Consider the following 23,996-nt stretch of genomic DNA (forward strand, 5'->3'; position numbering starts at 1 on the left):
TGATACTCCTTTTCAGGTTTTTGTGTTGTCTCCCTCCCTTACTCCCTCCCAATCATCTACAAAATTTTTAAGTCAAACTGCCTTCCAAAAGTACTGCTTATACCTACATGATGGAAGAAATTTTCTTTAGATGTCTTAATTTTTTATTTTTATGATTAAGTCATTAAAGGCAACAGAAGAAATTTCTGCAATTACCTCTCGATTTCTAGGTTCATAAGGAAAAAAAGAAATTGTTATTTCTCTCAGAAACACAACTGAAACATTTATAGATGTATAACTTTCGTGTAAATTATATATATATAATTATTGAAGAGGCAGAGTAAACAGTACTGCTAGTTTTTCCGTCTACTTTTATATATGCATAAATATATATTTGAGTAAAAACTTTCACACATTAAATTTCACACATGCAACAAAGAAAACTTCTTCTAGATGTATGGTGTTCTATGCGCACAGGAGAGAAAAAGGGAAGAGTTCATGTTATAATTGGCTTTGGTTTTATCTGTTCATACAAACTGTCCTTAAATAAAATTATTCACAAAGCAATCCACAGCGCCATCCTATAAATTAAAATGCAAACCTCACGTTAACACGAATAAATGTGCCCATAATTTCAGACTATTTTAGGAACTGTGGTCATTATGAGTGTTTCTTTTTATAATGAATTTTGAATTTAGGATAAATTTTGGCTCATAATTAGAAAAGAACACTAAGAGTGAGAGATAAACTGTCAGGCAATAGTGGATAATTCACTATATATTTTTTCTTTCAAATATTCAATTCTGTGCTTTTAATTATCAACTTGCACCACAATACTTCATGCAAAAAAATGCAGAGCTTTTGTGAAGGAATTGAATGATTTTTCTAGGTATATTTTCCATATTATCATACTTTAATTTACTTTTGTTTTCATATATTTTTATTGTAATTAATAGAAGGGTTACATGATATTTGCCAGATAGAAGATGCATTAATTCCCATACATTGATACCCTTTCACATGTCTTGGTCCCCACCCCTCATCTTGTTTTACCCCGTTCCCTATCCAATTTCAAATAACCAAATACAAATATATCAGATATATCAGGTAACAAAGTGAGATACTGTAACAATACGAGATAACTAAGAGACAGCAAAAGAGATGAGAGATAACATAGTACCTTAAGGACAACAATCATTCATTATATGGCTTTTGTTTCTATATCCTAGAGGTCCTTTCATTTAGCGTCCTACTATATGGCCTTATGTATCAAGGTTTTGCTCTATTGCAAATCTCTGCTAGGAGAGCCCAAGGTTTCTACTGATTATGAGAAATGAGGGAAACCATTGAGCCTAAGTTCCTTTGAGTCTGGCTTGCTTCACTTAATATGATTTTTTCTAAGTCTTTCCATTTCCTAACAAATGGGACAATGTCATTCTTTCTGACAGCACCATGGAATTCCATTGTGTACAAATACCACATCTTGTTGATCCACTCATCAACTGAGGGACATCTTGGTTGGTTCCATATCTTTGCTATGGTAAATAGTGCTGCAGTGAACATTGTTGTGCTGGTGGATTTAGTATGTCCTTCTTTCTGGATGATTGGGTAAATGCCAAGTAGTGGAATTGCTGGGTCATAAGGGAGCTCTATGTTTAGTCTTTTGAGGAACTGCCATACTGCTTTCCATAGTGGTTGAACTAGTTTGCACTCCCACCAACAGTGTAGTAGTGATCCCTCCTCCTGGCCACATGCCCTCCAGCATCTGTTGTTATTAGTTTTCTTGATCCTGGCCATTCTAACTGGAGTGAAGTGGAATCTTAGAGTTGTTTTGATTTGCATTTCTTTTATGACCAGAGATGTTGAGCATTTCTTCATGTGTCTATACATACTTTAATTTTCATCTTGATCCAAGATGACATTCTCCAAATAGTGAAATCTTATGGAAGAAAAATATAAAAGGTGTGTGTTCATCTTACCACCATGCCAAACAGAAACCTACACTTTAACAATCACAAATAAGTTTTACTGACAAAATACTTAAAATGGCAGGTTAAAAAGTCAAGAATTTTGTACTATGAAAGTCATTTTCTTGTTGTTAGCTCAATTATTGATAAAAGAAGTGTTTGCCTCATTGTCACTGTAATTACTTCTTTCTTTTTAAGTGCTACATACTAAATATAACCTTCTAATCCTTATTTACTTTTAGTTCACAATAAAATCAGATCTTTACCTTTTCTACTTGCTAGACAAAATGAATTAGAGAGTGATTCTTTTTGTTTAGATGGCCAGGAAGTAGTGTACAAATTACACATTAAGCCACAAGGATTGCTAGACTTTTAACTATACCTACATACCTGCACAAGGAATGGAATTTTGAATCTTTGCAGTTATGAATCTAAGCAATATATTTTGGAGTATTCCTTAAATCACGATTCTTTGTCTAATGTCAACTCAGAAACCGTATGGCCCTATATTAGGGAAGGATGAGTGTTTAGCAAAAAAGCAAGAATTTATACAGTGCAAATAGGTTGGCTAAATTTCTTGAGAACCTACTTCCCATTTCAAGGATTTAGCCTGGAGAACTCATGTATAGAACTCTTTTTAAAGAAATATTTTGCTCTCTGGAACACAAGGCTATTGTTCCCTAGTAAAAGAACTTAGTATAGAGGAAGGAAGGAAGGAAGGAAGGAAGGAAGGAAGGAAGGAAGGAAGGAAGGAAGGAAGGAAGGAGAGAGGGAGGGAGGGGGAGGGAGGGGGTGGCAGGGAGGAAGGAGAGAGGGAGGGAGGGATGGGGAGGGAGGGTGTGAGAGGGAGGAAGGAAGGAAGGAAAGAAGGAAGGAAGGGGAGAGGGAGGGAGGGAGGGGGAGGGAGGGGGAGGGAGGGGGAGGGAGGAAGGAAGGAAGAAAGGAAGGAAGGAGAAGAAGGAGAAGGAGAAGGAGAAGGAGGAAAGGAGGAGGAGAACGAGAAGGAGAAGAAGGAGGAGGAGAATGAGAAGGAGAAGAAGGAGGAGGAGGAGGAGAACGAGAAGGAGAAGAAGGAGTAGGAGGAGGAGAAGGAGGAGGAGGAGGAGGAGGAGGAGGAGGAGGAGGAGGAGGAGGAGGAGGAGGAGGAGAAAAAGAAGAAGAAGAAGTCATTCTTCTGTTTCTGAGGGATACAAATTGGAAAGAGTGGAAAGACACCTAGGCCTGCATCTAAATCTCTCTCCAGTTTTCACACTTCTTAGTGGTTGGGTGTGGGAAAGCCAAAGGAAGTGCAACCTTGAAATCTATATTTGACTCTGGAATATTTTTTAGAATGCACCCATACCAATCTTATGAGAACTCATCTCTTGGCTTTGACCAATGGCTTTCCTACATTCCCTCTGGTTTCCATGGAATTCAGATAAAACCAGGAGTTCTCACAGTAATCCAGCTGCAAATTCAAAGGCAATTGACAAAGAATCCTAATCAGAGGCTAACACAAAGTGCCTGCATAGCAAAGATCTAATTTGAATTTCCCACCAAAGAATTACATGGAACTAAAACAGAGATTGAAGCATATGACTGCATTCTCATTGTCCCTTCTTCTTTTCATTCATTTATCTTCCTCCCCTCAAACCCCCATTCCACCTCTGAAGTGCCAGTTTCTTGGTGTTCATTTTATAGACTTGTGTGGTTTTCTACAGAATTATACCACTTAAATTCTCACCTGTAAATACCATAGTTCTGTTGATATATGGTGTATATATGCATACAAGACCATTCCAGGAATTCTTTGTCTCTCTGGGCCTGACTTAATTCATTTAATACAATTTTCCCAAGTCCATCCATTTCTTTGCAAATGATGTAATATAATTCTTTGTAAGGGATAAGTAAAATTAAGAAAATGGGGGGCCAGCGGCTGGCTTGGAAGGAATTAAGATTGTCACCAATCAAGATGACCCTGATTTTTGGAATGATAATTCCTCTGTACCTCTACTTAAATATTATAAAAATGTAATTGGGAGATCCAAAACAAAATAAATAAGCAAAAGAGCAGAGATTGAGTTTCTGCAGCATCTTGCCATGGCAAGTCAGTCACATGCTAGACAACCAGCCAACAAATAAGAAGTGTCCACAGTTCACATCAGCTGTTATATCTACAAGACTAATCGACAAATGTACATTTTCAGGAATACCAGAAGATAAGTAGAACTCCCCACCACTATTCCCTACCACTATTATACTTTGCAAACATCTAGACACTAACTTGAAGGGGTTCTCAGAAGTGGACAGAAGGCTGAGAAATCTGGGGAACTAAGCATGTTTTCCTAAATAAACAATATTACTTAAAAGAATGGCTTTAATTATTTGCTTGAACTAAATTTAAAATGCATAGGGCTCTAAATTTATAAGAAAACCAAAATAGTCACAAACAAAATAACGGAGTTGATTTCGAGGCCTATCCAAGTTCCTGTGTGCATGGAGACAATATAAGCAACCCACACAAAAAAAGTTTCAAGCCAGGCCCAATGGCTACTCAATAGGCTGAGATCTGAGGGTAGCTATTCAAAGTCTGGGAGACTCTTATCTCCAATTAACCAATAGAAAACCCAAAGTGGCACTGTGGCTCAAGGGGCAGGGTGGTAGCATTGGGCTGAAGAGCTCAGGGACAGTGCCCAGGCCGAGTTCAAGGCTAACAACCATACACATATTCTAACACACATTCAAAATCAGAATGGTAGTTTGTGAGGAAAGAATGGCAGCTGGGTTTGACCCAAATTGTCTGAAAGAAATGACTGCTAATTAAACAGGCCAAATAACCTCTTGGATTTCCTCTTTGGCTTTTTCCATATGTGTAACTCCAATTAATAAAAACAATACCAAGCTTTCACTTTCTTGGTTTCTTGTCTGCGAGGAGGAATAAAAAATACTTCCCAGGGTTATTTGGAAAAAGGAAATGCTTTATGTAGAGTTAAGGGCTTTCCATAAGCTATTCAATACAATGTGTGCACTGGCTTTAGAGTGCCCCTTGTCCCTTCAAGGTTTAATTGCCAAATGATAATAAACTAAAATCTCTGAAACCCTAATCCACAATAACCCTTTTTGCTTGTAAACCACTTATTTTATTTTTTAACCATTTTTGCTGTAATTAATAGAAGCGTTACAGTTATATTTACTAGACAGAAGATGCATTACTTCACAAACCTTTATACTCCTTCTTATGTTTTTGACTCCATCTTCCTCCCACCACCCCCTTCCCTCAACTTGTTTTCCCCCTCTTCCCTAACCTATTTCAAATAAACAAATAAACGTATATAAAATGTACCAGATAAAAAGGTAAGACACTGTAACAAGATGAGAATAACCAAGGGACAACAAAAGAGATGAGAAATAACATACTATATTAAGAACAACAATCACACATTATATAGCTCTTGTTTCCATATCCTGGAGGTCCTTTCATATAGCCTCATCCTATATGGACTTAGGTACTTAGGTTTTGAGCTATTGAAATCCTCTGCTAGGAGAGTCCACAGTTTGTACTAATTATTACAAATGAGGGAAACCATTGAGCCTATGTTATTTTGGGTCTGGCTTACTTTATTTAATATGATTTTTTACAAGTCTTTCCATTTCCTTACAAATGGGGTGATGTCGTTCTTTCTGATGGCAACAGAGAATTCCCTTGTATATAAATATCACATCTTGTTGGTCCACTCATCAACTGAGGGGCATCTGGGTTGGTTCCATATCTTTGCTATGGTAAATAGTGCTGCAATGAACATCGTTGTGCTAGTGGCTTAAGTATGTCCCTGTTTCTGGATGATTGGGTAAATGCCAAGTAGTGGAATTGCTGGGTCATAGGGAAGCTCTATGTTTACTCTTTAGAGGAACTGCCATACTGCTTTCCATAGTGGTTGAATGAGTTTACATTCCCACCAAAAGTGTAGTAGTGATCCCTCCTAAGCCACTTATTTAATGTATCTTGTTCCGGTGATGGAAAGCTGGATCACCTGTGTGCGTGCATGTACACACACACACACACACATACATACACACACACACATACATACACACACATTAAACCTATTGTTTTCTTTTTTCAAAATGGAAGACAAATATATATATATATATTTTATTGTCGGGGTAATGTATAGAGGGGTTACCGTTACATTTGCCAGGTAGTAGTGCATTACTTCTCACACATTGATACCCCTTCTCATGTTTTTGTCCCCATTTCCCTCCCCCACCCCCTCCCAATCATCTTGTTTTCCCCCTTCCCTTTCCCATTTCAAATAAACAAATAAATGTATATACAATACAACAGGTAACAAAGTCAGATATAGTTTCAATATGAAATTAACCAAAGGGCAAAAAGAGGAGAGAAATAACAATTAAAAACAACAGCCACACAAGATAAAGCTCTTGTTTTGTATACCTACTGTTTTTTAATCTCTGTCCTTTCCCCCACCTCTCTTTATCCATTTCCCTTGGTCAGTTATGGCAGAATGAAAACTTGGGCATAAATGATAGACTATTTTCCATAATTATTATTCCAAGGCTGAGCACTGCACTTCCAAGTCCTGTACCCACCTGAAAAGTGTTTAAATGTGCTCTCTCTCGTCCTTCTTCACAGTGGCTGCCTTTCAGTCCACATGGTTCTTCTTTCTCTGGCACCAGATAAGTATCCTCAAAACAATAGCTTGTTTTCAAATGTTTCCGTTTTGGTTATAACTACTGCTCATTTCTGAGTGGGTCATTTCTTCTCCAATATACTCTTCGTTTTTCTTTCCTCTATCCTTGCATGTCTCCATTCCTCCATGTATTCATTTTTCTTTATACTAACTTCCATAAAGACTCTAAAACAACCTATATCAGCTAGCAAGTGGTTCAGTCCTGTAATACTGACTGTTTGGGAGGCTGAGCTTGAGAGGATTGTGCTATAAGGCCAGAAAAAATGCAAAAGGCCCTTTCCTCAACTGACAATTGGATATGCTACACAAACCTCTTATCCTCAACATAATAGGAGTCACATTAGCCATATCAGGATGGTTTTTCACCATGCATGTAGTACTACAGTGTGCCAGAACCTCAGTTAATTGAGATATAATTGAGTTGTACTTTTAGGGAACTGAAGTTTCATCTTTTCATTCTAGTGGTAAAGATGAGATTAAAAGGGGGATGAAGACATGTTTGTGAAGTAATGCACCTTCTATCTGATGAATATAATGTAACCCTTCTAATAATTACAATAAATATATATATACAAACTGATGTGAAATGTATAACCTGCCCTCTTCAAATTTCACATAAGCTTTTATTTTTAAGTGAATGGACATTCCAATATACTATGAAACATTTTCTTATAGATCTGACAATGACTCACAGTGAAGGCCAACTTGCTTATTTTACTTAAAGCTGCAAGGATAAGTATAATTCCTGGAATTTAGAGAAATTCGCAGCATGATCTCTAAATATTTCACTTGATCATATAAGACAACCAGATTTCCAGCAAGGAGTCAGTATCTCACACATGTAATTCTAGCTAATCAAGAAGCCAGGACTCACAGTGAAATCAGGTCAGGCAAAATAAGCAACAAAAAGCATGGCTAGAGACGTGATATCCTAGCAAGGAAAGGGTCCAGAGTTCAAATTCAGACCTGACCTTTATTTGTGTATGTGAGGAAAATAAAACTCAGCCCCTGAGAAGTTAATCAAAGTAGAATTGCACATCAAGCAAACAGCAACATGAAAGCTAGAACAAGACTTTACTTCATAGCTCTAATCAGCTTGTTGATTGATTTAGTAAAAAAAAAATTAGTTATAAGCAGCTGGAGCCCATGCGACTCTGGTTTGAATTTTTCATAGGCCCATTTTTATCTGATATGTCATCCTTATTTTTCTTTTGCTACTTTGTCCAATGGATAAGAGGAGTGACAAATTGCAAAGAAGAGAAAGACATACCACATAAACAAGATGAGTGTTTCAAAATCTGATGGATGAAATTTAAGCATAGATTTTCTTATGGCTCTGGAAAAGAAGGTCCCTCCATAGTTAACATGTGCCTGCAGGACATGAACAAGAACTTGTGACTGTGAGGAAATCATCGGAAGACAGGGTAGAGAGAGCAAAACCAAGCCCAGGGTTGTTGACAGATTGAAGCTACCTATGTTAAACCACCTGTTCATGATGCAACTTTTTGCATGGTATAAAGTCAGTTTCAACTGGGTTTTCTGCTATTAATACCAAAATATATTAACTGATAACTTGGTAGAAAAGAGGATGTTAAGAGGGGAGTATTTCACATTTTCTCCAATATTTCTCCTTTATTTGTAAAGTCACTGAAAAGGAACTAGATTTCATTTAATAAAGTTTAAATATGTACAAGAACCATGAGGCTTATTCAAATATGACTTCCAAGAAATATGTACCAAGTTCTTAACAGTTGAAATAGATTCCTTTGCAAGAGCTGAAGAAGGAAAGAGAATAAACTCCTGAGTGCCTATGGGTATCCCATCTGGCTTACAGGTGCCAGAAACAGAACACAGAGGGGGAAATGAGACTAGAAGACAACAAGTAAGTAGAATAGCCTCTGGATGGATCTTCTGTACTCAAGAGGGAAATGGGAAGTTTTCCACCCACATATTGAGCATTCTGTTTCTATTTTGTGAGGCTATACCCTATTCCTGGCCTCCTTCTCCCTTCCTCCAATCTCCTACCCCGAAAGGCAATGGGAAAAATAGCTTTCAGCAAAGCACAAGACAGAATGACCCACAGTGCAGTTCTGGAAGAGAGCCAGTTCCCTAGCATTGATGTGGTCCCACTTAACTCCTCTGGGGTGGACACATGTAGAAGCTTAGTGACAGCAAGCTATTGCAGCAGCTGGGGAACATGGAACTGCAGCAGAGTCTCTTGCAAGTAGGGTGGGCCCAAGAAATGCTGCAGAAAACGCTGAAGTGTAATTTCAAGCAATGCCGTATTGTTTGGGAATGTGGGAAACCACAGGAGTAAACAGGCCTAGCTGGCTTACAACAGACAGAAATAAGGCAAGATTTTCCTTTCTTTTTTCTTTCTTTCTGTCTTTTCTTTTCTTTCCTTTCCTTTTCTTTCTTTCTTTCTTTTTTTTCTGACCCAACAGAGAAATCAGATCAAAGATCTGGAACAGTTGGCGTAAAACTACAATCCTACCATATAGTGTCATCGTGTTAACAATTTTTTTCATATATTTTTATTGTAATTAATAGAAGGGTTACATTATATTCACCAGATAGAAGGACTCTTACCTTTAAGAATCCACCAAAAAACCAGAAGTGGTGCTGTGGCTCAAGTAGTATAGCACTAGCCTTGAGCTGAAGAGCGTAAGTACAGCACCCAGGCCCAGAGTTCAAGCCCCATGACAGAGAGAGAAAGAGAGAGAGACAGAGACAGAGAGAGAGACAGAGAGAGAGAGACAGAGAGAGAGAGAGACAGAGACAGAGACAGAGACACAGAGAGAGAGAGACAGAGAGAGACAGAGAGAGAGAGAGACAGAGAATCCAATATATCCTACAGATTTAAGAAGAGTGAGGGAAAAGGTGGGGAGGGGAGGGCTGGGAGGGATGACATTGATAAATATATACTCATAAACTATCTTGTGTTAACTATTTTTTATTGTATATCTACCATGTATCACACACTGACCTCACAGCCTGGCCAGTAATAAAGGTGTAATGGTGTAATTCTTTCTTTCTTTTTTTTTTTTTTTTTGCCAGTCCTGGGCTTGAGCTCAGGGCCTGAGCACTGTCCTTGGGTTTTCTCAAGGCTAGAGCTCTACCACTTGAGCCTCAGCACCACTTCCAGCTTTTTTATATGTATGTGGTACCGAGGAATCGAACCCGGGTCTTCATGCATGCTAGGCAAGCACTTTTACCACTAGGCCAAACTCCCGGCCCTGTAATTCTTTCTTTTGATTTACTCAGATGTATAAACATATATATATATGTAAATATATTTTATACACATGCATATATATCTGACATTTTCTGTAACAACTTATTTTATATTTGATATTTCTCCTTATATAATGGCAGTAATGAGGTCTTACATACCTGGCTGCTTCTAACTTCAGGGCCTTAAAATGTCAAGTCTTCTTGTCACCCTTACCTCTGTACACTATGGAGAGCCTGCCACCCCTTCTGTGCTGTCCTATCTGTCCTCCTCACTGGAAAACAAAAGCAAGATCCCCTAGGTCTGGCTCTCACATCATGGTTTCACCCTCTCAGGTATTTATTTGTTTTTCCATTTCAGGAGTTATTTAGACCCACAGTCAGTTTCTCTTCGGTGTCTAAATGTTCTTTTTTTCTTTCTTAACTCTTCTCCTTTCTGGGCTATGGAGAAATCTTTTTCTGACTGTTGGCTGGAGAAGGCGAAACAGAAAACAACCTGATATTCTTTCAAATCTGTCTTATAATTTGACTTTGGATTGCAAAAACAAAGACATCAAGCTCTCTGATGTTATTTGGCTTTCTTTGTTTTTCCATCCTTGAGGTTTCCAGCCTTCCTGAATGCAGAGGAAGAGAATGGGTATGTGGTTCAAGTGGGAGACTGGCTGACTGGCAAGTGTTAAGTTCCTGAGTTCAAATCACAATAACTTGAAAAGAGAAGAAAGAGACAGAGACAGATATAGAAATCAGGAGGGATGTAGGGAGAGATTTTTAAGGTAGATCCTGAAAAATAGATAAGTGCTCATCAAAAGAAAAAGTAAATACAGGAAATGGCACTGTGGCTGAAGTAGTAGAGTGCTAGCCTTGAGCTGAAGAGCTCAAGGACAATGTCCAGGTCCAGAGTTCAAGCCCCATGATCAACCAAGAGAAGAGAAGCAGGAGAGAAATCAAGATTAAAGATCTGAACAGGTTTTACTGAGAAGCAAAAAAGTAACCCAACACACTTTCAGGTCATAAAATAACATAGAACAAAATACAAAATTAGCACAAAAGGAGAGTTTACTATCATTAACAAAATGAACTGTCCACTATGAAAAGAAAAAGAACTAACATTTTATTTTATATGATTAAGGATATACTTAAAATGTATTACCTTTCCTTCATTGTAAAAGTTTAAAAACATGGAGTTAGAGCCTTGGCTCAAAGTGATAGAGAGCGTGCCTTGAGCAAAATTGCTCAAGGAGAGTGCCTAGGCCCTGAGTTCAAGCCCTATGACCAAAAAAGAAACGTCTGAAAACTGAGCTCTTTGAAGAAAAACAAACTTGGAAGAAGGCTCAAAGTAGAGTTCAAATATAAAGTTATGAACATTTTCCTGTATTTCTCCAGCAAATGTCTATTGGACTGAAGATTCCACTAGCAAAGTTGAGTGATAGAATTATCTCACTGTGTATAGAGAGGCCCCAGACAGTACTATTAGCCCTAAATTAAAAGTTCAGGTCAGTGATTCATAACTGACTTGATCAAATATTTGGTTAAAGAAATGTGGAGACACAACAGGCAGAGCGTTTATTTTTAGTCACCCATGAGCATTCAATTTCCTATCAGCTGTCTGTGTTGCATGTTTAGCCTCCCTTTCATTCTGTGAGAGCTGTAGGAGTATCCAGGCACTGGCAAGGAGAATCCCTAAGAACACACATCACTCTTCCCAACTTACTTTTCAGTATCCTGAATTGAAGCATGCTCAATGAATCTGACAGAGAGTGCTACTGAAGTCTCAACTCTAAATAAATAGTTTAAAATAAAAAGTTGTATAAATATCAGTCTGTGCCAATGATGTGGTTTGAGAGGGAGTGCCATAAACACAAAGTAAATTAAATGGGATCTACTTTTGTGGGGTAAAAGGCTACTTAGACTGGTTATTATAGAGAAAATTTTGTTGTGTGGTGCGACAGCACGTACCCATGTGGCTAACCTACAACTGGTAGAAGAAACAAATCCCACCCATACCTAGCAGCGGTGCCACAGCCAGACCACAATTCCTGTGGGGAGGAACTTAATTTGCTGAAAATGAAGGCCAGGCTCTGTTGCAGCTCATTAGCTGGTTACAGACACACTGCAAGAGAAGAAAGTGGAATTTAGTCAATGTTCCAACTTCTACATGTGCTGTGAATAAAACAGACTATTGTTTTTTTTTTTGATAAAGGAGTATTGTTTTGTATGTGCAGATTGGCTAAGTAAAGCCAGCAGAATTTTTTGGCCAAATATAGTCTCTCGCTCACTCCTAAAAATCTTAGCTTTCAAATTAGGAGCTGAAGTCATTGAAAAAAAAAGTTTACATTCCTGAAGCTTGCTGCAGAAAAGCCAAACAAATGTTTGGCTTAAAACTCCCTTACATCTCTTTCATGAACCTTGTCTTTTGCATGGAAGAACACCACTTCTCCTATCATGTCATTGAAAAGCTGTGCACGCTCGTGTATGTGTGTGTGTGTGTGTGTGTGTGTGTGTGTGTGTGTGTTTGTGTGTATATACATGCATACTCAGCATGTACTATAGGGTCAGTGTAGTAGTTTTAAAGGATGTGAATTTAAAGAAACCATGTTTTTATAGCTTTTGGCATAATTTAGGTCACAGTCACAACTGTGACTTTTTTTAAGCATCATTAACCACTGAATGGACAAGGAATGTGTTATTTTCAAGAAGTTTCTTTGGTGCCAGTTCATGCAATAAAAACCTAAAGACAGGGTCAAACTGAGAGGGTAACTTGGTATGTACTTGCCCTCCTGATGCACTTTTTTAAAACCATAAAAATTGCATGTTTTTGGCATTCATTCTCTCAGTTCAAATTGGATAACATGAACAAAATGTCATCAGTGTGTTGGAGATAGGCCAGGTTCTGTATAGTCCGTGAGGTTGGAGATTTGGCACTTTAAAGAGCCTATAAAGATGACCAAATCGAAGAATTGAATATGTAATGATCTAGTCATTTTCAGATCCTGGGTAGATACCACTCACAACTTTCTTTAGCACACAGATTTTGCTCTAAGACAAGTGAGGTCTGTTATATCGATGACATTGACACTAGACAAAATCCCAGTCGGGAAGACGGAGGTGAAATCATATAAATTAGACCTCTTCACTGGTTATTGATGACTTGTACCAGACATGGATCTGGACAGACATCTGTGTCCATACTGCTCAACATAGTGTCTTAGCTTTCTATTGGCCGAGGATGTGGTAGAGTTATCTTTTAAGGCTGATTTGCTGCTTCTCAACAATAAAAGATTGAGAGAAGAGCAGAAAGTGAGGATGACCCATGGTTAAAATTTAGCCTTATGGGCAGCCAAGAGTCTCTTTCTTCTTACCTTGAACCAACAAGAGAGCAATTTAATAGCGAGGGAATTTGTCATGTAAAAATAATAAAATGAATGAGTTATTATAATGCATACAATTTTTAAGTAAACATCAAACCTCTTGATTTTTTTTGTCACTTTCACAAGGACCTCAGACACTCTTCAGATGTGATTTTTTTTTTGGTGGGGGGAGTTGGAGCACGGATTTAATTGACTTTAACTTAAATAGGTTTTATTGTTACTTTGTTAGTGAACATATCAGCACCAAAAGAGGAGAAGAAATATTTTGTTATACATTTCTATCAAGCATCAATTCTTTTACTTAGGCAGTATGGCTTTCTTTTTTTAAAAAAGAAACTCAGAGCATCACACTTGTTAGCCTGAAACTTTATCCACTTGAACACATCTCCAGCCCTGCTTTTTGCAGTTTTCTTTATTTTGGTGGGCCCCAAGTGTGTCTGGACACAAACCTAAGCCACAATTTGCCTGTTCTAGTCTGGGTCAAAGTAGCATACATAGAGTCTCAGGCCTAGATTTACCTGGAATCTTGATCTTCTTAATCTCAGACCCCTATCTAGTTTAGAACTGAGTTACCACCTGGCTCAATCCTTCTACCTTTAATAAGTGTTTTAGTGTAAGGAAATATACCAAAACTTCTTAGAATTAAGTATAAAAATGCCATAGAGTTAGAAAGGTCAGCTTTCAAGAGAATGGATGAAGATGGCCTTCAATTCTAAATATAACACTACCTCATTAATGAGATGTGCCCAGACATATATTCTCCAAATATTTATTTGTTGAGCACAAAAACTAATAAACTGTTTTAACTATTTTCTCGGTTTCTGAAATCCTTTATACATGTCCTATGTACTTCCATAGACCTATAGATAATAAATATATATTTCCTGTGTGAGATCCTCATTGCAAATAGCCATGATTATGCAGTATAACTCTGACCTATCTGCCAAATAAGGTGAAGCATTTTCTCATTCCATTTCAAGTCCTCTAGTGCTACTCTGTGTCTAATCACATTTCACATGCTTTCTTCCAAGCTGTTTTGAGAGAGAATAAAATGAACTGGATATCAAAATTAGCTAATAATTTATGCTAAATAGTAAAAAATATCTCCAGATGAAAGCATACATAGGAATTTTGGTAATGACATTCCCTCCCCAAAAATTCAAATAGCCAAAATAAGAGAGCACTAACATAGGTGAAGAGTTATTTTAATGTACCAAACCTGACCACCTCTAAAGCCTCTCTTACCTCAAACTCAAACGATGTTTCACAGTGTCAGTTAACTTCTCCATAATAACTGATTCCATTTTACCTTTTCAACGTGTGTGTATTGGCTTTTCAGGTAACAAGAAATTGAAGCACATTCATTCTACTTACTGTAAGTTGACTGCTAGGCATTATAGGGTACAAATACCACTATGGTAAGTGTAACAGACAGAGAGAGCCTTGAGTGAGGCCTCCCGCTTGGGCGGCACTCTCATCTCAGCAGCACTGGCACATTTCCATCTGTATGGAGGCCTCATCATAATTCTCACTGGTATGTTTTTAGAAATATGAAAAATGCCTTATAAAATAATTTCTAGTATTTAAAATATCCTTAGCTTTTGAAACATGCTTTTAGTTTAATTAAAAATTTCACATTAAATATGAAAACAAAGTCATACATTACTTTATGATAGACATGTTCTAAAAAATATGTCATTAGGTCAATGTGTTATTTTAAGAACCACCAAGTAAATTTAAACAAAGTAGGATGGATTCAATGCCCTTCAGAAATACATTCTCACATGATTGCCACAATTTATGTCATCTGTTGCTGATCAACATACCATTATGTAGTATATAACTGTATTTTAAAACTATAATGTTATAAATAGATACACATATAAAAATATACACAGAGAGAATGATTCCACAATGGAAGTAACAACCTCTTTAATGTGAAATATTTCTGGTAATCCACAAAGATTTTCATCTATTTTACTTGTTTCCATACTTTTTGGTAAATTAGACATAGCAACATTTTCGAAAGGCCATTGGTTTTATTCATTTAAGCAAAGAAGAATTACTTAATAATTTCTAGTTTCTAGTCTCCCTGCAATCATGATTACAAACTAAATACATACATACAAATATATATATATATATATATATTCAAACAGATAAGGTATTTTCACTCAGGGCATGGTGATTTTTGTAGACATCACATCCAAAAATCTCCAACCAAAAATAAAATGGGTGATGAGACAGGAGAAAACTCTCAAAGGCAAGCTTTAATACCACAGCTTCTTTAGGAAGTAAGGAACTATACAACCATTGTTTTACTAGGTTCTCTTACCAGGTATACTTTTGTAGAGTGCTAACATTGGCACCTAGAAGAAAGAGGAGAGAGGGGGGGGCGGGGGGAGAGAGAGAGAGAGGGAGAGAAATTCAAAAGAAAGCATAGTGGAAATTTCCAAAATACAGAGTCTGTTTAGACAAAAACAGTGAAGACAGGCTTCTATGTTTAATGACAGGGCCTGGATGGCCTGTCTTCTGTGATCACTGGCTCTGTGTGGTGCACTTTGGTGAGTTTATGATGGTGTAATTCTCCCAATGAGTGAAGCATTCCCTTCCCTTCAGTGCTGTTTATTCTTAGCTTATGCACACAAAGAACAGAGAAAGTTGTCAACAACGCATCCAGTTTATACTCAGAACGCTCCTCAGAGCACTCAAGTGAACCAAGAGGTTCTTGTGTCCTTAAAGTCCTTCATTCATTCACAAATAAATATTGACTCTGCACCTACTATGTGCCAGGCACAACAGCAGAAGAGGTTAGTTAAGGAAACATGCAGAGCAAGGACACAGAAGTGGTAAAGAAGGTAAGACAGAGAAAAAATAGTTTATGTTTGTATTCACTTTTTTTAAGATTCTTTTTCTGACATCCTCTGAAAATTTGGTTCCTACTCTGTGTGTTCTCATTCATATTAAATTTGTGAGAGAGGCCTAACCTGTTTGTAAGCCTTTTATCATCCTATCCCAAATTGTCATACTAGCTGAAAAAATACACTCACACTAATTCTTTGAAATGATTTGGAACTAAAGAATATAGAAACTGTGTATTTTAAGAGTACAGAATTATGGATACAGTAAAATATATGTTGCTTTTTATGGAAAATGGCAAATATAATTATAAGACCACCTATTTGTCCATTTTAGTATCCGAAAATAAGCAGATCAAAGTAAATATTATCACACCACCTACATTCTCAAACCTATGAAGCAGCATTTTGGAGGGAAGTATTTGTGAAAATGACTACAAGGTTTTTAAGCTAGAATCTGGAGAAGTTGTGAATCCTCTTTGTCTTTAAAAAGAAATTCCTTCCCATAAGGGAGAAGAATTTAGGAGTTGTGGGCCTGTAGCTGGCTGTTTTAATATCATTCTGTGAATTGGGACAACAGAAATAGCACTTGTTCTGAAAATGTTTTCAAGTCATGATTTCTAGGAGTCACCCCACTTATCACTGTGTCAGAATATTTTTCTTTAGTCCATTAAAAAGCAGGCTTTGCCTTTATGCTGCTTTCAAGGATTCCAAAGGTTCACTCACAATGTCAGACTACAATAAAATTCAGCGTAATGTGAACCATTCTATGATATTGCCTTTCCTTATTGCCTTTCAGTTATACCATTCTAAATGCAATAAAGGAGAGTTTGTTCTGAATGGGACAGAGAGAGAAATGAGTATCATTCCTGAGTTGAAAAGTCACAGGTTTGTAATACACTGAGAGCTTAGAGAAAGATTTGTTATAGTGCTGGCTGGTTATGCATGTTTGCACATTGGAGTAACCTGGAAAGCATGTCCATTGCTGATTTCAAATCATCATGGTTTTTATTTGGCATGCATTCCACAGTGGGTAATAAAGCAGGGCCCTCCCCATGTACAAATATATCAATATGTTCCTCTGGAAAGCAAACTCAAGCAGCACTGTGGTTATAGCAAAGGAGGACCAGTGGCCACTTTCTCTGCACAGTTTATAGACTGTGAAAATGAGGTCTTCTTTTGATAGAGTAGCTTGACTCTCCACAACAGGTCAGAGCGATTGAGGGAGCTGTAAACCAGGCATGTTCTCAGAGTTACCAGTGTGGCCCCAAATGATCTCATACAGTTTTCAGGCAGCCCTTTCACAGTACAGATCTGCCTTTGCTTGCATTCACCCAGAGGTGTGGTTCGTGATGGGAAGCCAGGAGCATATAATATAATCTAAGTTTTGGTACATTCAATGGACTTGGGCAGGAACTTAAAGCAAGCAACTCTGATCTTTGCAGATGAAAGCAGGGTCATTCCAAATAAAAAAAAATACAGACCTAAAATACTCAAGAGTGTATAATGGGGACTTTATATATGGTCATTTGTTTATTTTAAGATGAAAAGAGAGACTGCCAGACAATTCTAGTCTATAAATATCACTATGCCCAGTCATTACTTTAAGTGTTTCCTTCATTCTCAAGGAAAACAGAGAGAGAGAGAGAGAGAGAGAGAGAGAGAGAGAGAGAGAGAGAGAGAGAGAGAGAGAGAGAGAGAGAGAGAGAGAGAAGAAAAATTCTAAGTAACATTTCAAGGATAATTTTACTCATATTTCAAAGTACGTTATCTTGAGATGAATGATTCCTATCCAACACATGTCTTGGATAGTTTCTTGTAGAATTCCCACTAACTATCCCTTTGCTTTGTACTTAAAATAGACCCATCTATTCCTTCTCCCAGGAGGAAAATAACAAAAATCTCAATGGTTGCAAGGAAATTATCCTCTGTACCATGTGTGACTCATCGAAGCAACTTCAAGCAAAAGCTTCCACATTCGAAAACTCACTCCCTCTCCTCTTTCTAGGGAAATTGAACTGGGGGGGTATTGGACTAGAAAATACACCATTTTACATCACTCTGTGCACAGACAGAGTCTGAGAAATTCCATTTTAAAGGTGGCACTTAAGCATGACTAATTTTCATCAAAGACTTAAAGCTGTACTATATAAGAAAGATTTTATCCTAAAATCTTTTTAACCCCAGTGAAGAGTTTCAATATCTTCCATAATGGAAGTTTTTGTGACTGTATTTTAATATGTAACTATTAATTCTACAAAGTAGTGAAGCTGATTTTATGCACCTATGGAGAGCACTCTTATTATACAAAATAAAATACAACTATTTCTTATGTGTACTATTAATATGTATCTCAGAAGTTACACTATACATAGGTGCCAATATCTCACACTTGTAATCTTTGCTGCTTAGGAAGCTGAGATCTAGAGAATCACAGTTTTAAGTCAGCCTGGACAGAAAGATCCGAGCCACTTCATCTTTAAAATAATCAGTAAATAGCCAGGCATGGTGCCTTATACCTCTAATCTATGCTACTCAGAAGACCGAAATCTGATTATCACAGTTCAAAGCCTGTCTGGGGAGGAAAGTTCATGAGGATCTTATCTTCAATTAACTTCCACAATATCAGAAGAGGAGCTCAAATAGTAATGCACTAGCCTTGAGCAGAAAAGCTCAGGGACAGAACTCAGCCCTGAGTTCAAAGCCTAGGACACACACACACACACATACACACACACACACACACACACACAATCAATAGAAAGCTAGGCTGCAGATGTACATCAAGTGGTAGAATGACAGCAGGGCAAATGTAAGGCACTGAGTTCAAACTCCAAATCAGCAAGAAAAGAAAATAATAATAATTACACATTTGATTATGTCAATCTTTTTAACTAATTAAGAAATGTTCATTTGCTGAAAATACATTATGAAGATGTTACTGATTAGAATCTACAATTCTTTTCAGTAATTTCATACATGATACAACCTTTTATTAATGCCTATTTCTTAACCATTCCACTGCACTAAATTTTTAAGAGATACAAGTTCTAAAAAGTACCTCATAGGTGATTAATACAATAATTAACTTTTGAAACCATGTATATCATATTCAAATCAAGGAGACACAATATGTGTCTTGCTTTATGTCACTGAACTTATAACTTCATTAAAGGGTTAGCCCATTTTTGCTACCGATTTTTTTGCCAGTCTTGGGCTTGAACTCAGGGCCTGAGCACTGTCTTTGGACTTTCTCAACACTAGAGCACTACCACTTGAGCCTCAGCACCACTTCCAGCTTTTTTCTATGTATGTGGTACCGAGGAATCAAACCCTGGTCTTTGTGCATGTTAGGCAAACACTCTATCACTAGGCCAAACTCCCGGCCAAGCTATCGATTTTTTAATTCATCTTAAACATAGAAATTCTTATGTTATCCAGGTTTTTAGAAGTGGCACAGGCATTAGAGAAATTGATGCTTTCTATGGGTTTTCAGAAATAGGTTAGGAAGTAGGAATGACAGCAAGTTCTGCCTAAAAGTATCAGTGCTTCCCATTATCTGTAAAAACTTAAAAATCCAATAGAGATAAAAGGCACAAAAATGTGTACAGTGCCATATATTGAGCCATGACAGCTCATGACAAAAAAAATTCGGATTGCTATTTTATGTTATCTGCCACTCTCATCAAGACTAAACCCAAATACCAACCAGAGATAGATAAACTGTCCACCTCAACACCACTATTCTAATGAGTAACACAATCAAACATCCTAAGTTTTGAAGGAGAAATCTACAAATAAGAGCCACAGGAATTTAGGACTGATGGGAAGCTAGAGGTCTTTGGTAATAATAATGTTTTAAAAGAACCTACTTTTAGAGAAGGAATTTTAAAACAGAAGAAATGTCACAATTTCCTTTAAGGCACTAAGAACTGGACCCAGGGGCTTTCAAATGGCAGACAAGAGCTCTGTCTCTTTACACGGCTCTCATACAGAGCACAAAAATGGTGCATATTCACGGGGTTCCTGGTGAGGTTTTGATTATGCATTTGTTGTACCATAAGATTTTAATACATTGAAACTTATTTATCTCATCAAAAAGGTGTCATTGCCTATGGTCAAAACTTTCTAAATATATTCCTCTAGTTTTGTTTCTCTTATGGGCAGTGCCTTAACTATTACATATAGTTACTCTCCTGGGCAATATTAGCACATCTGAAACATTTACTCCCAACTATAAAGTAATATCAACTGATTTTTTAGGGTGGGGGGGCTGTACTAAGGCTTGAAGTCAAGGCCTTTGTGCTTGCTAGGTTAGGATGCTATCAGTTAAGCCACACCCTGAAAATTTTTGCTTCAGTTTTGGGTTTTCAGATAGTATCTCAATTTTGCTCATGCAGATTTTGGGCCTCAATCCTTCACACTATGTGTCTATATAGCTTAGATTACAGGAGGTTATTATCATGCTCATTAAGACTCCTTCCTCCTTATGGCTGAATAGTATACCATGCATAAGGTGAACTGCATTTTCTAGTTTTATTTTTCTGCATATGGATATCCTACTTTCCTAGTACTGTTTGGTTAAAAAACTGTCCTTTTTTGGGGGGCATGTTCTTAATATCTTTGTAGAAAATCAGTAGATGTGGAAACATATTTGATGCTCTCTGTTCCATTGGCGTATGAGTCTATTTTTATGTCAAAACCATGCTGCTTCCATGATGAAATTTTCTATCTTGAAGCCAGGTATCATTGTACTTTGTGCTTTGTTCTTTTTGCTCTAGGAACTTTTGTGTTCACTTGTTCCAAACCAAATACATTCTCTGAAGAATGTCATTATTATTTTGGTAGAGGTTCCACAGAATCTATAAATCACTTACACAACACAGACCTGTTAACAATATTATTTCTTCCTAACCATGAACAAAAGAACGATTCCATTGTCTCAAGTCTTTTCCAGTTTCTTTCATCGTGGTTTTATAGTTTTCATTGTAGATTTCTTTCCCATCTTCAGCTAGTTTTATGAGATTTTTTTGTACCTATTATTTTAGACATTTTTATAACTTCAATAAAATGAATATTAAACTTTAGAGTATCTAGCTCAGGGTTTCAAAACTTCTCTCTCTACCTTTTCTGGTAACTCTTAAGTGGCACTACTATCTTCAGTTTCCATGAGTCCACTTCCTTGGATTTAAAGTATTAATTGTGGCAGTTTAGCATGTTATCCTTCCTTTAGGTATTTTCATTGGAGACTAAAACCATTAAGACTCCATAGAAAGGATTTAAGTAACAGTGAATAAGTAATACCAATAATATTTATAGAATTTCAAACAGTTGTTAAATAATGACAATATTTAGTTCCCAATGAGCTTCAAATTTGTCCTTAAGGATGACTTCCTAAGGATGACACATATTTGTGTCAACCCTAATGGTAGAAATTACTGCTAGAGATAATAGTAGAGATAACACTTGCAACCAAAGTTACAGACAAAATGATGGTAGAAATTCATTGGAGTGGCTTAACTATAAACAGTTTATGAAGCCTCTAAGTTATAATAAATGCTATTTTTGAAATGACACTAAGGCAACATTCTCATAAAGCAAATTTTTGGGTGAATAAGGGGGAAAAAGTGGAAAGTTATTCTTCCTTCCTGAGTATACACATCTTACTAATTAAGCTTTGTACTGTAATTTTTTTTCTAAACAAGCAAGAATGCACATAACAGTGCATAAATTGTAGCATAAGAGCTTGACCTAAAACACAAGCATGGAATAAGATACTAAATTATCACTAAATAGAAGGTGGTAACACCAGTAGTTCAAAATACACAGTCAGCAAAACAATGCAACACCAACCACAGCCCCAGGCATAGTCTTCACTTGGGTGGCAGAGCTGCGTGGAGCCACATACTCCATCCACACTGAAGAATTCTGTCTGTGGAGAATTACGACAAACAAATGAAAGCCACAGCATGGCGTTTTTAAAGCGAAGAGTCATTCTTTGGATAGTGGAAATTGTGGCCATCGTTCATATTTTACATGGCAATGCGCTTGTGAAAATTCTAATTTCTATGGTAATCTTGTTGTTTCCCTGAACTTCTAAAGCCATTGCTACTTGAAGAATTTCACTGGAGGCTTACAGTAAACCAGCTACAGATTCCACAAGTGTTAGTAGTTGTCACCCTGAATGTCCATAGCTTGGCTGTCTAGAACCCACCAGCATTGTAAGATCCTGTGTAGAAATTCCAATGTCAGCACATCAGGCAGACCCAGCAGTCTAGCAAGACAAGTATTGAAGTTTATAAGCAGTAAGCACAATGAGAAGTCATGTAAACATGGGTCATATCTGGAGGTTTCTTGGGAAGCTCTTGAGAACTCCAGGGATTCTAAAGCAGCATTTATTTGTGGCATGGAGGGAGGAGTGGTTTGGGAGACTGAGAGATTGAAGTACTCTGAGAGAATTCTGTTGGGCCTGTGCTTAGTCTTTATGAATGTATGTCTAAAAGCCCCATTAATGTCTTGAGAAATAGCATAGTATACATTTCACAGCATGATCGGGGAGAAATGAGAAGTTATCTGAGAGAGTAGAAGAGAGGGGCAAAGAAGATATGATACAATGAGCCCTTAATTCAAAGGTAATTTTAGGTTGGGCAGAAATTTTTTGAAGTGCTCTGAGGCCTATAGAAAACTTTTATTAATATTTTAAAAACTAGTATGTATTTATTCATAATGTATTCTGATTATTTTGGAATATCAATTCTTTGCCTGCAAAGAAGGATACAGGACGCTTTTACTGATATTATATACTTTATTTTTTCTTTTTCTAAGCATTTTGATTTTATTTTGGTGGTCATAGGACTTGAACTCTGGGCCTATGCATTGTTCCTAACTCTTCAGCTCAAGGCAACCACCCTAGTCCACTGAGCCACAGCTCCACTTCTGGTTTTCTAGTAGTCAATTGGAAATAAGAGTCTCACTTACTTTAGTGCCCAGGCTGACTTTGAACCACAATTCTTAGATCTCAGCCTCCTGAGTAGCTAGGTGTGCTGAGCCACTAAGCCCAGCCCATTTTGATTATTTCTTGACTGGTAGCTATGATCTGAATGTTTGAAATACTGACCAGTATTTCATATGAAACATTCTTATTTCAAGGTTTTTTTTACTTTTTTTCTGCCAACTTCCTTTCTGAATTACAACTCATACTTTCAAATAAAAATGGTGTACACATTGTTTTCAACTTCTTTATATTTTTATTTCCTAATATTATCTGTAAGTAGTTGTACAAAACAGTTTTCACTCAAGATGTCAGTTTGTACATACATCTTGATTAATGTCAGCTTTTTTATGAGTTACAATGAATCTGAATTCATTTTTCTATATGAAGTATATCCTAACAGCAAAGCAATAATGTTAGCTCCTCAAAGGAAGCTGAACATGAAAGCAAACACATATTTAAGGTCAATGAACCTTGTAAGGACTCTTGAATGTCAATGATATTCATGGAGAGCATTTCATTTAAAGAAAGATTTCCTAATATGCTTACTCAAATCTTCTAATGATATATAAACTCACTACTCTCACTAATAATCCAAGTACAGGACATACGTATTACACAAAGTAATGTCACCTTCAGCAAATATCCACCAAGCAGTTCTCAACAGTCTGACATAATAGAAGCTCTAATAAATGAAAAGACAAAATGAATGTGAGATCAACTTACTTTCAAATATGAATAAGTACCAAAAAATGGAATCCAGTGAAGGACTTAACTTTCTTGACAGCCAGAAGTTATTTCTCCAACACATCATTCAGATCTGTCTTGAAGTCTGGATTCTCATACCTGAGTTAAATAAAAGTATAATGTTTTCCTGTCAGAAGACATTCTAGCTATGATAAGAAGAGCAA

The 23,996-nt window shown here is 37.0% G+C and overlaps 1 long non-coding RNA gene across 1 annotated transcript; it reads right to left on the minus strand.

Annotated features, from left to right (window-relative positions):
* Positions 1 to 1,833: 1,833 nt before the first annotated feature.
* On the minus strand, positions 1,834 to 23,915 carry LOC150064242 (uncharacterized). The gene is made up of 3 exons (XR_016535142.1): positions 23,812 to 23,915; positions 11,873 to 11,978; positions 1,834 to 1,918 (listed from the first exon to the last, which is right to left on the minus strand). It is a non-coding gene; the product is annotated as an uncharacterized LOC150064242 (long non-coding RNA).
* Between the last annotated feature and the right edge of the window lie 81 nt (positions 23,916 to 23,996).

This window comes from Megascapheus bottae, chromosome 4 (genome assembly GCF_031878675.1).
Source record: "Megascapheus bottae isolate mThoBot1 chromosome 4, mThoBot2.hap1, whole genome shotgun sequence".
Taxonomy (NCBI): Eukaryota; Metazoa; Chordata; class Mammalia; order Rodentia; family Geomyidae; genus Megascapheus; species Megascapheus bottae.